The following is a 17,273-nucleotide window of genomic DNA, read 5'->3' as shown; positions in this document are numbered from 1 at the left end:
ACACACACACACACACACACACACACACACACACACACACACACACACACACACACACACACACACACACACACACACACACACACAGATAGATTTCACAAATCTGAGCTGGGGAAAGTAACAGACACTTGCTAATGGCATTTTGGTTACATGAGTCCTGTTTCTATTTCTTTCTCTTAACATTTCACTTTTTAATCTCTTTTTCTCATCATGTGATAGTCATCCTCTGTTTGTTTGTTTGTTTTTCTGTTCTGTTTTTTTTTCTCTCTTTTTTTCTTTGCATGGTTCTTGGACTCTCCTTTGTAACATTTGGTTCTCTCCTGTTAGTACAATATGTAATGAGATGATTGTGGCTGCCCGGACAGTGCATTAGTGCTTGTTGTGCTGTAATACTACCATGGCATCTGGTTTATTGTAATACTAACCATACACACACACACACACACACACACACACACACACACACACACACACACACACACACACACACACACACACACACTATAGTTTCTCAGTTTTATACCTACTTAACACCAATAGCATTTTGTTACTCTATTCTTCAATTACTTAGTTAATAATTCTCAACTTTAACTTGTAATTTAATTGCATTAAAAATTTCTAATTCACATTTAACTTATTATACTTTTACTTACCATTATGCTAAGAAACAGTGTCCACTGTGTAAACTCAAACACTAGACAATGTGGCTGCATATGTCATTAACTTTTTATTCTTACTTTGGATTTTCTGGTGGAGTGGAGCTTGTAATAATGAGACGCAGTAGCTTTGACAAACTAAAAATGTGAAATTGTATCATTTCAAACTTTCTCTCTCATCTACTTCTGAGTAGGATCATTTCTACCCTTACTCCCTAATTCCATCCCCAAAAGCTAATCATGCAATAGCAAAAGACAGAAACAACATTAACATGACTTCTGCCATCAAGGGAATACAAAGATGTATAAGCAATTTGGCATTAGAACAGGGATAGCCATATTAAAAGGAGCAAAACTGGGGACCTATGAAAAGTGAAATAACCAAAATTTAGAGTTACTGGATTTTGTACTAATCACCAGCATCATTAAACCAAAAATAATGGTCACAGAAGCCACGCCTCCATAGTGTTTCATTTATAACCAGAACAAATATATAAATATGTGCGCTATCAACCACAAGAATTCATTCACAATCAGGAGCCCAAGCTAAAAATATAAATGGATTACCATATATTATTACTATAATGAATAGTATACTGGATTGGATACCACAATGCTGAAAGGAAGATCCCAGATTACAACATGGACACACTGGGAGTTCATTGTCTGCAAAGGACATTATTAAACTACATTATCTTTTGTTTCTTTCGAAAATGCTCATTGCTAAATTAATTATCAACTTGGAAAGAGCTAACTGCAAGATTTAAGCATCAAGATTTAGCTAAAGTCATGAAACTGTGACGAAGACAATCATCTACCTATTTCCCTATGGATGAAAATGCAGGTTTCTGATATCATGGCCTTTGAGTAAAAAAGGACTGATATACGGTTTTATCCATCATCTACCATATATCTGTTTTCTTTCACTCTTTTTTTCATTCCGTGATTCCTCTCATGCTTTCTTCCATCTGCTCCTACCTGTCCTTGTTCTTATCCTCATTTCCTCATCCTCTTTCGTCTGCTTTTTCAAGGTATTATACAAGTTTGGTGGCGAAAGATGTGTCTCAATTTGCAGATAGCAGTACCAAGCAGTTCTAATTTAAGGATTATGGTGATTGGAGAGTAATATTATTACAGGAGAAAAGTAAAAGGTAAAAGTAAAGCACAAATGAGAAGACTGAAAGAGTAGAAGACAGAAAGAGTAAAAGAAAAGAGGACATCAGGCACATTGAGAAAGGAAGCTGATCAGCATGCAATCACTGATGAGAGAGGTAAAGGTAAACGCAAAATATCAGGAAATGGTTCGTAGAAAGAAAGGGGAGAGACATGCTTGCCACTTGGTAGTCATTACAGAGAAGCTTTCTCCATTCAGGAGCTCGGTGTGCAGCTGTCGCTTCAGGGAACTGATCACATACACCCTGAGTCACAGAGACAAACACACACATATATACAAACACACACACATGATTTCTATTACACACATGCACACATGCCTTGGGCTGTGCTTTGAACTGATCCTTGCCACTAGAGAGAGGCACTCAGAGAGCTGGCTGATAATAATATTATCCTATGGCCTTCATATGGTAATATGGTTTTATTGCTATGAAGAAATATGAATATTATGGCTTTCACAGGCAGCTTAGGGAATTACATGGCTGTCATGGTTCTCAGCTTCAATAGAATGTTTAGATTCTCTATTTATCTAAGGTCTCTGGGTGGGAAATCTATTAAGTTTTGCTCTGATATCTGCTGGCATGTTGTATATACCTACAAGTATGGATAAAGACAAAGTGCAAGACATGCCTCTCCACCAAGTAAAGGTCACAGTTTAGCACACAGACTAACACACTTCTAGACAAAAAAACCCAAATGAGGCTGTGTCATGATACAGCTGAATAAACTCAGATACAGGATCATTTATCCCAACATATTTGCTGATAAAGAGCAAATAAACCTGGTTTGTGCAATAAAATAATTATACTTTTAAACTATGTGTAAATTTGCCTCTTTTTTTCCTCAAGTCCCATTTTGGTGGTCTAATTATCCGAATAAGGGCTTGCATTTATAAAATTGCATTAATTCAGGTATAGCCTCTTGCCTTACATCATATTTTAAATGTATGGGGTGTTCCATAGTATCTGTTTAATTACTTTTGCATTAGGAAACAATTCATGTAGGAGAATTTGGAGAATATAAAGTGAATGTACTTTTTCATGGCAATTTTGAGAGTAAAGAACATGCTCTTATTTAAAGTGTCACACACATACAGCAGGGACTTGAGCCTATTACACATCTTGTATATGTCACCAGTCTGTCGTACAGTAGGGCTACCACCAAGTCATCCTTTACTATTTATTTATTTTATGTTATTTATGTTTTTATAATTACACCTGTTTAACTTCTGGTAAGCGTGTCCCTTCTCAATCAATGAGTTTTTCCTAGCTAGCTTGCTAAAGGAGTAATCAGTAATAGAAACTTTATCTGTTAACATGAGTGCTTGTTTACTTGTCAATACTAGCTCTGTTTTCCACAATGTCCACCTCAAAACTGATCCCAGAGCAGTAAAAGCAGTGCCAGGTGCAGCTTGTATTGCATGCTAGTCTCCCATTGGTGTCTAATTAAAGAACACATGTTTATCCACAATGCACGCACAAAGTAGAAGCTAATGGCTTCTGAGCCTTATAAGCTCAAACTTTTTTCAACAGGCTATGGACGTGCCCATCAAACTGACAGATACTACTGATTTCAGTGGAATCGTAGTCAAGCAGAGTCAAGCCTGCTTCTGAAGACAAAAGTCAATTATGGCCAGTAATTTAAAGGATGGGTGCAAACAGCACATTATGGTGTTTGAGATGTAAGAAGAAAGATCACTGAGAAAAGCGAAACCTGTTTTGTAATAGGTAAAAATAGCCAAAAGTATGGATATCACATGGTTTAAGGACACATTCATTAGAGTGTGTCATAAAAGTAATTAGGCAGATAAGAAGTAAGTTGTCTGACTCTATGTCTCGTACAACCAGCAAGTCAAAAGAAAGAACTGAATCTGCATACTTTGTCCCTATAGGCTTTGATGTTAAACAATGACTCAATAAAAATTAATCATCATAGGACTACTGCATTCACACAAAATTGCTGACTCTTTTATATGGTATAAACATTTCTTATTCAGTGTATAAAATCTAAATTAGCTGACCGTGCAAAACTAAAAAAATAATGTAGAGCAATTTGTTATACAAAAAGGTAAATGGCCTTGCAAGAGCGTTATCTTCCTAACGAAAATAAACGAAACATTAAAAAAATGTACAAGAAATATGCAGATGTGATGTGTTTTAAGTGTTCCTATATTTTTTTTAAATGCTGTCTATTTGAACAATATATAGAATGGATAATCATAGGTCTATAATTACTTGTTTATAGCTTTTCCTGTATAGCTTGTCATGTTCGTCTTGATAACTTCTGGTTTGTCCCTAGTGATCCAAAGGACAAAACCATTCCATAAAATCCACAGTAATTGTGCTTTGGTAACAATCCCAGACAGTTTAAAAAATTGTCCTGGCTTGGTTTCTGACAAAAAAAACAAGACATCCTCAAATAAAGGAAAACATAACAGTAACTATACCAATATTATGTTAAAAAAAAAAAAAAACAAACCCAAACCCAGACATACATAGATCTCTCTCAGGGACTTCAAAAGTATCCTTTTAAAAGACAACTCTCTGTCCTTTGTGAATTTCAACTGACAAACAGGAATCTGATGGATGCAACTGAATGACTACTGACCTGTGCTCAGAGTATGTTTTTAATCATTGCTACTAAAAACAAAAACTAATAAATAAACACTGAGGTTATGCTTCTGTTAAGCACAAACACCCTAGTAAAAGACAGTATATAATGTAAAAATATAATGGAATTTTAGATAAAGGCAGACATGTGGCAGCTAATCATCTGCAAATGTTTTACAATGATAACTTATTTATCTCTCATCCATCCATCTATAGTCCTTCTATCCTGTATCAGGGCCAGCAAGGGCAGTCTCCCTGCTTGGCGTAGCTGTCTGACTGCCTAAAGCAGTGTGCCTAATATGCCTGCAATACAGGCAGAGAAAAATGGAGTAAAAAAAACACTGCTCTTATCACACACACACACACACACACACACACACACACACACACACACACACACACACACACACACAAATTACTTTACTTTCACATGTGAATTTGTGCACTCAAGGGCACATGCCTTGTTTTCCCATTCACTATGCATAAGAAAACCAAGGCTTGCAGCATGTCTCACTTACTGCTGAACTTGAAAGTATGAGGAAAAGAAACCATAAAACAGCTGAAGTTTATTTAGCAAACCTAACAAAAATGGATGTATATGTGTGTGTGTGAGCGTGTTCTAATGATATCAATTAGAGCTTAATGTAATATCCTATACTTACCCAATTTCCCAGAGGATCATTAAAGTTTTATTAAAGTTAATTGGCAATAACTGTTTATGTATGTTTCAGGTGTAATTAAAGCAAAACAACAGTGTCACAGCTCCCAAATGAGCCGCTTTTGCAACCTCAGTTAGCACACTTTAAAACTCTACAGTACAACAAATACCAGTTAAAGCTGTAGCTAAAGCCATGCCTACCTCTATCTGGTGTTCTGTGTTTTAAGACTCAACATGAAGATAAACTGAGGTGGCAGGTAGATGGACAGAAAAGCAAGACAGAACAGCAAGCTGGATCCACAGACCTGTTGAAAAGAATAAAAAAAAAAAGACAATATTAGAGTTCAAATGTTTATAGCGATATCCCCAAAGTTGACATTGGTGACAATTTAAAGCCTTTATGAAACATCTAGTTCATAGAATTGTAGCTGAGTAAGTTACTGAGAAGTATGAATGAATAATTGCTAATTATAATCTGCAATTACTACGTGATTACACTTTAGGATGCCAGTGGGGCAAATTGACAAACACAATGGCGATTGGCCATCAGTTGTTGGTTTCACTGGGGTAATTGTTGGCATCAGTTTTGTTGTTCTATTTTGGCTAATTTAGTAGCCGCATACACTGACACTGAACTGTGTCTGAGGTAAAGGGCTATTCAGGAGCCAGTAAGGGGATGTGCTGCACGCAAACCTTTGTGAACATCAGCAATCACAACACATCCCCAAATCCAGAGTAAAACTTAGCATGGAAATGTTTGCATGAATATGTTTTCCACATATTATAGTAATCCATCAAATAGTTTTTCACAAGCTTTATATGTGAGATATTAAACACTGATACAACATCAAAAACATATTTGAAATTTGCAATGTATGCATGAGTGAATCGACTGCGCCTTTTTTTTATCTCAGTGTTTGGAGTCTCTGCTGCTGTCTTTAAAGAGATCATCGCTTCTCTGTCTCCTACTTTTGTGTCTTCTCTGCTTCACACCATGTGTCTAACTGAGAAGCGGGTGCTATTCTCCATTTAATTTACCTGTATTTAGAATGTTATACACTATATATGATTTTTTTTTTTTAAAAGCTCATAGTGATGTCACAGTAGCTCAGTAATGTCTATTAGAAATAAGCAGGACAAAAAAGAAATCCAGTACAGGGATGGGATAGATGTCAGCAGTGTGTCTGTTTGTTCTGTAGTCCAGTGATTCTGAATGTTGTATAAAGCACCTTTAAGAAATGTCATATCAATACTACAAATGTCATTCTCAAGTAGCAGTGCAGGAAACAGCTGTGGATGATCCAAGTCAGTAGGGTTAAACCTTAATGGATCATGAATGGGAATCTATTAAATACTTGCATGTATTTAATTGATACTACTGTATAGACTAACACACTCTATGAACTGGAGAGCTAAAAAGTAGAAAACTAGTTTCCTTTTCAGGAAGCTCTACTATATTTTACTTGGATATCAGTATTTTCTTCATGCTATAGAGGGAGGCAGTTCAAATATTTTCTAAAGCTTCCTGTGACAGTAGTTAAAGACAATCCATTTGCCATTATAGAAAATATTGATTACCTTTTGCATGTGTCAGTTTTTAGTACAAATGAGAAAAACCATGGTGGGAAGCTTAACTGTCTAAACCTACCACCATCTAATGCGGGTATGTGAAATATAAAACCTCCCACGGCTTTACTTTGACTACTCTGTAAACCTATTATATACTTTAACAAGCATCTTCAGTCACACTGTGTCTCAGCCATTATAAGTTAAATATACAGTAAATTCTTTCATGTCATAAGAGGGAGGACTTCTTTCATTGCTACCCTATATTTTTTTCCACTTATCTCAAAGTTAATCTATACCAAAAGCTTTCTAAAACACGACATCAAGTTACCAATTACATCCATGACGAACACAAGCCTAGAAGTCAGGGCGTGATGTGAATGTTCAATGCTTTAACTAAAAATACTTTTGGCATAATAAAATGTGGGCAGCGATGCAGAAATTATGTCACTTTTTAACAATTCGTCCAACATTGATCAAAGTGTTATCAAATTGAAAATGACAGTGCATACTTCTGTGTTTTGGTAGTGTACACAAACACACAGACGCACACATCAAACAGGACGGAGACACTTTGGCAGTCAGTTCCCAAGCCAGCTGAGCTAACAAGCTGCAGGTTATTAGAAAATCATTACTCACATCACAGGCCCAAAGGCGTCTCATCACTAAGACATGGAACAGCAATGTGACACAACGGTGGGACAACTGATCATTTTGTAGACACTCAACCTGACTTTCTTCAGATGGAAGAATGCAGACCAAAAAGCTAAAATACCATACTAAGCTTTTTCTTGATTTGAAACATCATGTCAAAGAGCAACGACAGCATCGAAGTTTTTTCTGTATGCACAACATGACTAACACGTCAGTGTTGCAGTTTACCTGACAGCACACAAGCACACACAACAAAGGCTGTTTGACAGTTAAAGTATTAATTATGTAATTTCATGAACACCCCCCCCCCACACACACACATTCTTGTTTACCTCACTTAGTGAGGACATCTAATTGACATAATTCTTTCCCTGGCTGCTTACCCAAAACCTAATCATAACCTAATTGTAACCCTGATATTAAAACCACATTCTGAGCCTCAAAAATGCCTTCAAATTCGTGAGGACCTTGTGTGTCCTCACAAGTGACTGTTGGTCCCCACAAGTATAGTAGAATACCAATTTCTGGTCCTCACAAAGCTGTCTAAACAGGAATACACACACAAACACCTTTTGGATTGCCTCCTTTTATTTATGTGGCCTTTTAAGCTAAACATGTTTTGTTTTTCTTTGCTTTCTTTAAAAAAAAACTGTATTCTACTATCAAAACAATCAAAACAATAATACACAAGGGGATACTTTGCATTATGATAGCCCTTACATCTGGTGCTACTTGCTTAAATGAGGTAGAGAAAACTATAGCAAGCTTTAGCTGAGCAGCTTTTCAAAAACAGTGTAGTTCATTTGAAAGTAGACAATTTTAATAGGCAAAAAAGGAAAAAAAAAATCCTACCAGAAAATGCGTTAACTCTGGTGAGTCTTAGGGGAGGTAAAAATAATCCTCAATCTTAAAGTAATAATTTCCCAGCGTGTATTTATAATTAGTAATGTGGAATTACTTAATTCATCTTATCAATTTAATTATAAATAGAGCCCATTGAATTACAGAATTCTGCTATTCAGTTGTTTAATTTGCTCCTTTTTTTATGAGGTGTAGCTCTTACTTCCTTGCACGCAGTACTGTGCAAACTCACAGCAGTCTCTTGACATCAACAACTAATGAAGGGCTCGGGAATTCTGGAATCCAGATTTCCCAGAATCTTGTCAAATAATCACTCATCCCTTAATTTTCCCATAATGTAGTGGTTGCTTTTCAAATAAACAGGAACGTGTTGGCTGGATCTATTGTGTTTCATTTCATGCCGTCATTTAGATTCTCTGACCTTTCAAAGGGCAGTGTTTATTTTGCTCATCATAACTCAACAGCATGTGCAATTGTGCTCATGTACAAATGCCTAGCGTAAACAAAGAATGATGAAACAAATACATAGAAAATGGAGGAGAACAGAAAACAATAAATGAAGGTCACAACACTAACTGAATGAATAAATTCAACCTGATCCTATAGCACTGTATAATATGTTCCTTCCCGAGTTGTCTTAGATTTAGGGTTATTGCTGTTATTAATTACTATAATTCTGAGTATAATATTATAAGGTTAAAAAAATATCCAACTTTGAAATAGATAGTACAGGAAATAAATGATGATGCCTACCAACAACAAGATCTATTATTTGAAATGTAAAAGACCCACATGAGTCACGTGTTTCACTATAAGTCAGTGTTAACATGGATACATTGCATTTTAAATTACATTCTAAAAAGCTTGACACATTTTCCACATCGGATTTGGAAATATACTCCTCCCTTTGTTTATTAGAAATTGTTTATTATCCGTATACACCTTTACATGTAAAACAAGGCAGTTTTTAAGATAAACCTATTTCAGACTTACCATTAATAATTTTTCGGTCTCATGCTTTGCACCTGCCTTATTGTTTTATCTGAATCACTGCTCGGCTGTTTTGTAGGATCTTGAGAGCCATTGATATTCTGCTTAGTTTTCCTCTATATTTAGCATCTGCACTCTGCACTAGATACATTAGATGGTGGTAAAGTGACCTGTCAGTGAGTTGGAGTGCATATATATGCGTGCGGTTTTGGGTGTGTAGGATCATGACTGAGACAGGGAAGAAGCAAAGTGTGTGTATAAAGTAGAACGTATAAAAATGAGCATCTTTGAGGTGTTCATGTGTTTGTGCCTGGATATGTGATGGCTACCACACAGGTAGTTTGGAACAGCTCTCCATCAAAAGGGTCAGATCTTAATACTCTTATTCTAATAGGAAATGGAAGCCATTTTAACAGAGACACACATAGCTCTAACTACCTACATCCGGTTTCCATACCTCTGATGACCCAACTCATCTGAGCAGCCCTGTTAATTAAGTTTAGCCACCAGCCACACCCATTAACAGCAGCTCTCCTTGATTGATCCTTGCACTTGGTAAAATGCCAGTTTTGCATAAAATTATGTTATTGGCCAGGATAATAGACCTCGGGGATCTGTTAATTCTATGGCCTAGAGCAACCTATTAGAATCATTAAAACAATAATACTCACGTACAAGCTTCAAGCTTTACTGTTTACTGTTGAAGACTAAAAGAAGGGAATACCTGTATTAAATACAGTTTGGATATTTTAGTAAGTGATTTTGGCAGGTGCAAAGTAAACTGGTCAATTATATAATATAATGAATCACAGAGTCCAATTGCATAAAATCACTTGTTTATTTTTAACCAACCTCTAAATTTGAGCCAGTTGATACTACCAGTATACGTCTTTAAAGTTCACAAAAAGATATAACAACTTATGCTCAAGTTTCAATATTTACTCTGTATATTTTATTTACTCAAAAAGAGAATGTTGGCTTCCTCAAAGTTCAGAGTCTAACACGGCAAACTGAGCAGAGTGGAAACAGTAGGAATAGTTAGCTAAATAGTTAGCTAAAATCTCAGATTACAGGTAATGGTTAACCCTCCCGCATTCCATGCAAATCATTATAACTCCTTCATCAGATGTAATGAGACAGGAAACGACTAATGACAGAAGTCTTCCAATACAGTTTTTCCATATATATATATATATATATATATATATATATATATATATATATATATATATATATATATATATATACAGATATATATGTATACATATATATATGTATATTTTTTTTTCACACACACACACACACACAAACACACATATGCAGTTTTACATTTTATTGAACTCTGTGTTACTTTAACCATAAAAAGGATAGGTGTTATATTTCTTTTGCCACTTTTTCTGTGAAGGTGAGCTGGTGGGTATCAAACCTTTTGACAGATCCTATCAACTAATAATATAGCTTTTGAATATAACTTGTATATTGAATTTCAATATTTTTTTATGACTCACAGATGAATTGGGTGAATTAGCTGGGATGGTGTTAGTATTAGTAGTTGAAACTGGTCTGACTGGTATGCATCCAAAGTAGCTTAATTATGGACCTGCACAGAATGCATTAATAAATTAATCTGTCTTTTTGAAAGGTTTCCAAGACCAAAAAATTCAAACATATTCAGTATTCAGTACAGGGGAGGTGAGCATTACTCAACTTAAAATAGGACCCTAACAGACCTTGAAACTATAATAAAAGACATTTCGTTCTTTCTATCAATGGAGTGTCCTGCTTTCATCTCATTTTCTTTACTCTACTCTTTTAACATTTCTCATGAAACACATCCATCTCTTCTTAACCCCTCATTGTGTAAATGCACTCTTCTTTCTCTCATCCATTTCAGCCTGTTTTTAAACCACCACTTCCACTCCCCCACTGCTTTCCTCCCTTCTTCAGATGTGGTATAATTATCTGGTCATCATTATCAGAATCATTCTGTTTCCTCATTATAAACCCATCTGCTCTGCTTTCCAGTCCAACCAACACAACATAAACACGCTGCCATACAGATACTGATTCACAGGCATACTCTTATCTGTTTTTCTGTCTCTCTCCCACTCTCACTCTCTGTCCCATTACAGTCTCATCTGCTAAGCCACTTTAGTGACTGCACATCAGAGTAACTGGTCCGAGGTAATTATGTTGAGATAGAGGTAAAGATGTTGGACTAATTTACTGAGATCCATCGAGGAATGAAAAACTGTTGAGTAACCGCTCTCTCTGGTCATGATGAAACTGAGCCAAAAACACTTCCTCTTCTTCCTCCAATCCCAATCATTTGTCTATAATGCGCTTACAGGCATTTAAGTTATACGTTTTATTTAAACATATTTTGAAATTAATGGAACAATATGTGTTATTTTAAATCTTTAAATAATAAATTACAACTGGGATAAGTAAACCCTGGGATCAGCTATCAGTCCCCCAAAACACAACTGCTTTGCCTTGGCTGGTGGGATAAAGTATTATCAAGACTAGCTATCACAGTACAGAGGAAAGAAAGTGCCTGGGTCTTTGGGTTCAATTTTATATTGTTAGGGGGAATACATAGTACTAATCTACTTGTCAAGGTGGGTAGGGCTGTAAATAAGAAAATGTATTATTGACCGCAGTTCTAATGGAGGATAATGATAAAATAGCAAGAAAGGAAGGATAAAGGTATAAAATTGCAGACAGTTCTTCTACTGAATGACAAACACCAAACAGAATGCAGAAGAGATGAAGAGAAGCTGCTACCATGTCTCCCTTGGTTTACTAATCATGAACTGCATTTAATCAACAAAATTACAAACGCTCTTTTTATCTTGAGAAATCACTGTCAATATTCAAAATGCCCTCATTACACCTACTTTAGTGTTTATCAAGTCTAAATTTGATTGAAAATAATAATCTGAAGCGTGAGATCATTTAAGTTTTGATAAGGTAAGCTTAAAGTAAGCATGTACAGACAGCATTACTTGAGTTTAAGCGCCAAATTCTAAAATCTAATTTATTTATCCTGCAATGCAGTCCTTAACACACCATGCAACTTCTGTTGCAAAATCAGGTAAGGTTGTGGTAAGCTAAAACAACAAAATGCATGTCATACACTGGGGACGAATGACAGTCATGAAATAGACTGGTGGAGCAGAAAAATATGGTGTAACTCATGGTGAAACTCATCTAAGACACTGGAAATTAATGCCGGTAAAATTGTAATATGTAAAACTAAATATGTCAATACTTTGTTTTCATTTTGTTGATCATGGCTCATTGCTCATGAAAAATCTAAATCCAGTACCTCAAATTATTGATAAGATAAACCAAAAAATTAAAGGGAAAAAATATTTACAGAAATGTAAATTTCTGACAAATGTCCAACTTCACTTTAACTAAACATACGTTGAGGATTCTTCACTTTATTGTACCCATGTAGAATGACATGGAGGTGAGGTATAGGTGCTGTTTGTGGCTCTCTGTGAACGATGCTGAAACACGAGTAGTGAATTTCAGATAGACAACTCTTAGATATACAAAAAAGTGTTTGTATGAATGAGACATGTTTTATAAAGTGCTTTGAATGTAGCAAGTAGAAACCTATGTTGTAGGGCCTTCAGCTTGTCTGTATTCTTGGTGTTGGTAATAGCTTTGGCACTGTGGTGAGGTGCTAAATACTACTGAAAAAAAAAGAAATCTCCATAAATCTCATCAGCACATGGAAACATGAAGCTCTGGTAGGTCGTTGTGTTGACTCTGGATTTATTGGAACATGCTTCCCTCAATCCCAGCCATTCATGGCAGATGGCTGTCCCTCCTGAGCTTGATTGTGCTGGAGGTTTCTTCCTATTAACCCTTTAAAGCCGGTGGAAGCGGGCACGCTCCGTTTTGCAACTATTTTTAAATCCCGGTAGCACTGCAACCACGTAAGCTAGCACAATAATTTTTTTTGCATATGAAACCAGAGGAGTTGTACTTACATCTTATGCCATCAGCTTGCCCTAGGTCACAGTTTCCTTCCACTGCATAAAAAGCATTTGCAGCAACAAAAACATAATATTCCAGAAACAGGCTTTGCCGATCCGATCAGCTGTTTGTAACACTTCCTACGTCCATCAGCGCGAACTATCGCATGCCCGCCATGACCTGCCCGGAACCGGAAGTGACGTCATTTTGCGGAAATGTATTTGTTTTTACCATCAGGACCTTATGATCCTATACCGGTGTTTTTAAAAGTTATGTTTGACTTTATGACATTCTGTGTCGTTTCTGGGATGCTTAGGACTCATATGATTGTTGGGGATTTTTCTGTGTTATTGCAGGGACTTGACCTTACAATACAAAGTGCCCTGAGGGGATGGTTGTTGAGATTTCTCACTACACAAATAAAATTGAATTAAATTGAACTAAATTGCTTCTTTCCTGAATAGGCTGCGTAATCTCTATTGCTTGTGTACCTTTTCTACCACACTTTTCTCTTCCAGTAAACTTAGTAAATTATTACACATTGATACAACACTCTGTGAAATGGCAATCCTTTCACTGACCATCTGTTGCTGCTCCTTTTGGAGAGTGTTGGGGATTGTCATCTGAAAAAAAAAATAAAATCAGCAACCATCCCCAATGCCAGTCCATTGTGGTTATAAGTACTAAACTAGACCGACAGGTGAAATGATATATTCTAGTAAGGTGAAATGCTGAATTTCTTATTTTTTTATAATCATGTGGCTAAAACTTATATGAGATAATGACTAAAATAAACGCATATTTCAGATACCATATATTGAATAATTAACGTACAAAATTTTAAGTTTTTAAATACAATAATAAAAAGTAATAATAACATAAATTTCAAATTTTTGAAATGCAGTATAAAGGTTGCCTCTGATAATTAAAACAACAAAAAAACGAATCTTTGTAATTGCCAGGTGTTTCTGTACACATCTTAACTGCAACACTGGATTTGCACTAAAATAAAAAAATTTGATTGGTTCCTTATCTCTTTGTAATAGACCAAACATAGTGGCAGTATTAGAAATACATTTCTCTGGCGGTGTCAGAACCATTTTCTATTGTCTTGTATAAACTGCTAATGATGGCCTATATATGCATAAAAACATATCATCAAACAAGACGTCCTCACTCTTTCAGACACACACACACGCACACACGCACACACACACACACACACACACACACACACACACACACACACACACACACACACACACACACACAGACAGACAAGCACACTGTGCCCCAGCTGTGCAGGGGATTAGAGATTAGAAGGGAGGAAGGGATGGATCTATCTAAACACAGCAGCCTATAATATAACCACAAAGATACATCTCCAAACATTTATCTTACAAAATAGTAAGCGATAAGTTGACAAATTTGAACAGACATAATGCACATGTCTGTTCAAATTTGTGTCTGCCTTACAGTGCAAAACATACAATAAACCTTCTACATTTTGGAAAACATTTGTGTAATTCTCAGTGTATGAGTATGAGCATGATAATGTCACTTTGGCTTTGCTGTTACAGCATCTCCAAACTGTTCTTTAAAGATGTTGCATTTTTAATTCCATTTTCTTTGTGTGATGTTGTTTAAATGGAGTAAAAGCACCAGATTAGGCATCAATGTTGTTTGATGCATCAATTTCCACTATTCCTCAATATAAGAAAATAAGTATTCTTTAACCCTCTGAGGTCTAAGTCGTCATATGTGCTAATGCTAACCCTAATGCTAATCCACTTTGGGAGAGCAGCACCAACCACTGCTAGCAAATGGTGCGTTCCAATATCAAACTTAAAACAATGAATCCCAAATATATTTTGAGACAATCTAAAACATAACACTAAATTCTACACATTTTTGCTTTTTAATGAACTATTTAAAAACAAAATCATTAGCATATCATACTATCTGAAACACTTCTGTGTTATTTACAGTAAAATGTGTCCACGGCATAGATAACAGAAGCATGGTTATTTTGTGGCTTTAATCTATTTGGGAATATGACAGTAAATACTAAATGTTAAACATTATTGTGCAGCACATAAGATCAACAGAACACAGTGTGCTTTGAAGTAGGAGCCAAAAAGGGTGTAGTTTGTGGGTGTGATCACCCGTGTGTACACCTGTGAGCATGGACGCGCTTGTTTTTTGTTTTTTTAAAAGGTTCCTTCATGTAATAATCTGCTAGAGGGTGTGGGGGGGCCACAGCCCCGTCCTCCAGGGCGTGAAGCAGGTGTGGAGGAGATCAAAACTCCAGACATCCAGAGGCCCCCAGAACACAAGAGACCAAGGAAGACCAACAGAGGGGCAGCTGCATTCCAAAACAAGAATGGTGCAGAAGGTGAGACATATTGCATAAAACATGTACAGATTCTCATTCTTGGAATTAGCTTTGCATTGTTTTTTTCTGTATTTTTATTTCCTTTTTAAATGTATAGTGGTCATTTTTTTTATTTATATCACAGCACATGTTAACATTTTGTCTCTAAAGGGAATAGCAGTTGTAAATATATGCAAGTAATTTCTTTTCCTTCAGCCAGTTTTGACTAGGAAACCTTAGTCCAACATACCTTAGTACAGTGGTTCCCAAACTTGTTTTGCTAGGCCCCCCTTTGTTTTACAAGAAAAATGTCCCCCCCCCCCCCCCAATCCCACGCGTGCACGCGCACATGCATGCACAAACACATCCTCCAATCATACACACCCTTATTTTGCTCCATTGCGGTTTATTTCACACCTCAAACATTTAGTAAACAATTAAGCAAATACAAGTAATCTGCAATAAATTACAGGTAGTAATATAATAAAATACTAACTCTATTATGCTACATTCACACCTAAACGAGTATTTTTGACAACGCAGCTGTTTCGTCCACACGAAACTATTTACTTGTCTTTGTTGTAGACAAGGGCAAGAATGTTAAACTGAATAATTATTCCACTTCCATCAAATGCATCAAATCTCTCGAAGAAACTCCAACTGTGTTAATAAAAGGCTAGGAGCAAAACCCCTCCAGACTGAGCATCACTCTGCATCTGAAATATCAAGCACGGATAAACAGGCTTGTGGCATTATATATACGAGATAGAGGAAATTCTTGTGTGTTTGCCATCCATTTTTTTTTCAGTTATTTTTTTATTATTATGTTTTTGATTTTATTGATTATTTGTTAGGTCAGCCATGCACCACACAATTATATGATACAGCACAACATTTAGAGCCTAAGACATGTTGCAATGTATACTTCAAGAATACTTATTAAATAAATAAAATATATTAGAATAACAAATACACAATATTTAGTACACAACACAGAAAAAAACTAAACAAACAGCTACACAGTGAAGTGCTATCTGACTGCTCTGAGCTACTTTGCTGTTTGAAAGATTTTGGTTTTAGGTTTTGGAAATGTTATCCTTAATGGAGTCTTGTGTTGAAATGAGGTAGTTACTTTCAAGAGGTTAAAAAGTAAAGTAATGGATTATTGACTAATAACAAATTACTAATACGTCATGTAATTTGGAAAAAATTGCGGATTTTAGGATTCCTTGCTAAAGAAAAGAATTTGGTTGGGTCTGGAAAAAAATAGCATGGTTTGAGTTCAACTAGACACTTGTACATGTGTTACATATGTTAACCACATTAGAAGTTTCTCCATCATTAGCTGGGTGACCAACTAATTTTCTGCCTCTTGAACTGTATGCTAATCAATAATATACTGTGGTCTCATTGGTAGTTGCTTCAGTCTTTTGCAACTACCAAGTTGGGAAACATTTATCTCAAGACACGCCACCTCCACATCACCAGCAACTGTTTTCTGCCAGTTATTTGCCTGAAGCTGGAAAATTGTCATGACTTTGTGTGGTCTATGTTCATCCCACTGCTGGGAAACGCGATCGTGTAGATGAAACTTTAGGGGGGAAGGGTCTTCCAAATTGGGTTTTAGAGCTAACTAGACCTAGATAGCATTGCAACTCTAGCATCTATTATTGCTCTCTCTACATTCTCACTTTATTCAATTCAATTCAGTTCAATTTTATTTATATAGCACCAAATCA

At 36.0% G+C, this 17,273-nt stretch overlaps 1 protein-coding gene across 4 annotated transcripts in view; it reads right to left on the bottom strand.

Annotated features, from left to right (window-relative positions):
* LOC113036260 (leucine-rich repeat and fibronectin type III domain-containing protein 1-like protein) overlaps nt 1-17,273 on the bottom strand; it is a 205,031-nt gene that overhangs the window by 111,745 nt on the left and 76,013 nt on the right. For all 4 annotated transcript variants that reach the window (XR_003274436.1, XR_003274437.1, XM_026192476.1 and 1 more), the window contains exon 2: nt 5,298-5,401. The gene's annotated coding sequence lies outside the window, so the exon portion shown is untranslated. The remainder of the gene's footprint in view (nt 1-5,297; nt 5,402-17,273) is intronic.

This window comes from Astatotilapia calliptera, chromosome 14, assembly GCF_900246225.1.
Source record: "Astatotilapia calliptera chromosome 14, fAstCal1.2, whole genome shotgun sequence".
NCBI classification, from domain to species: domain Eukaryota; kingdom Metazoa; phylum Chordata; class Actinopteri; order Cichliformes; family Cichlidae; genus Astatotilapia; species Astatotilapia calliptera.
This window is presented reverse-complemented; position numbering and strand designations above follow the sequence as displayed.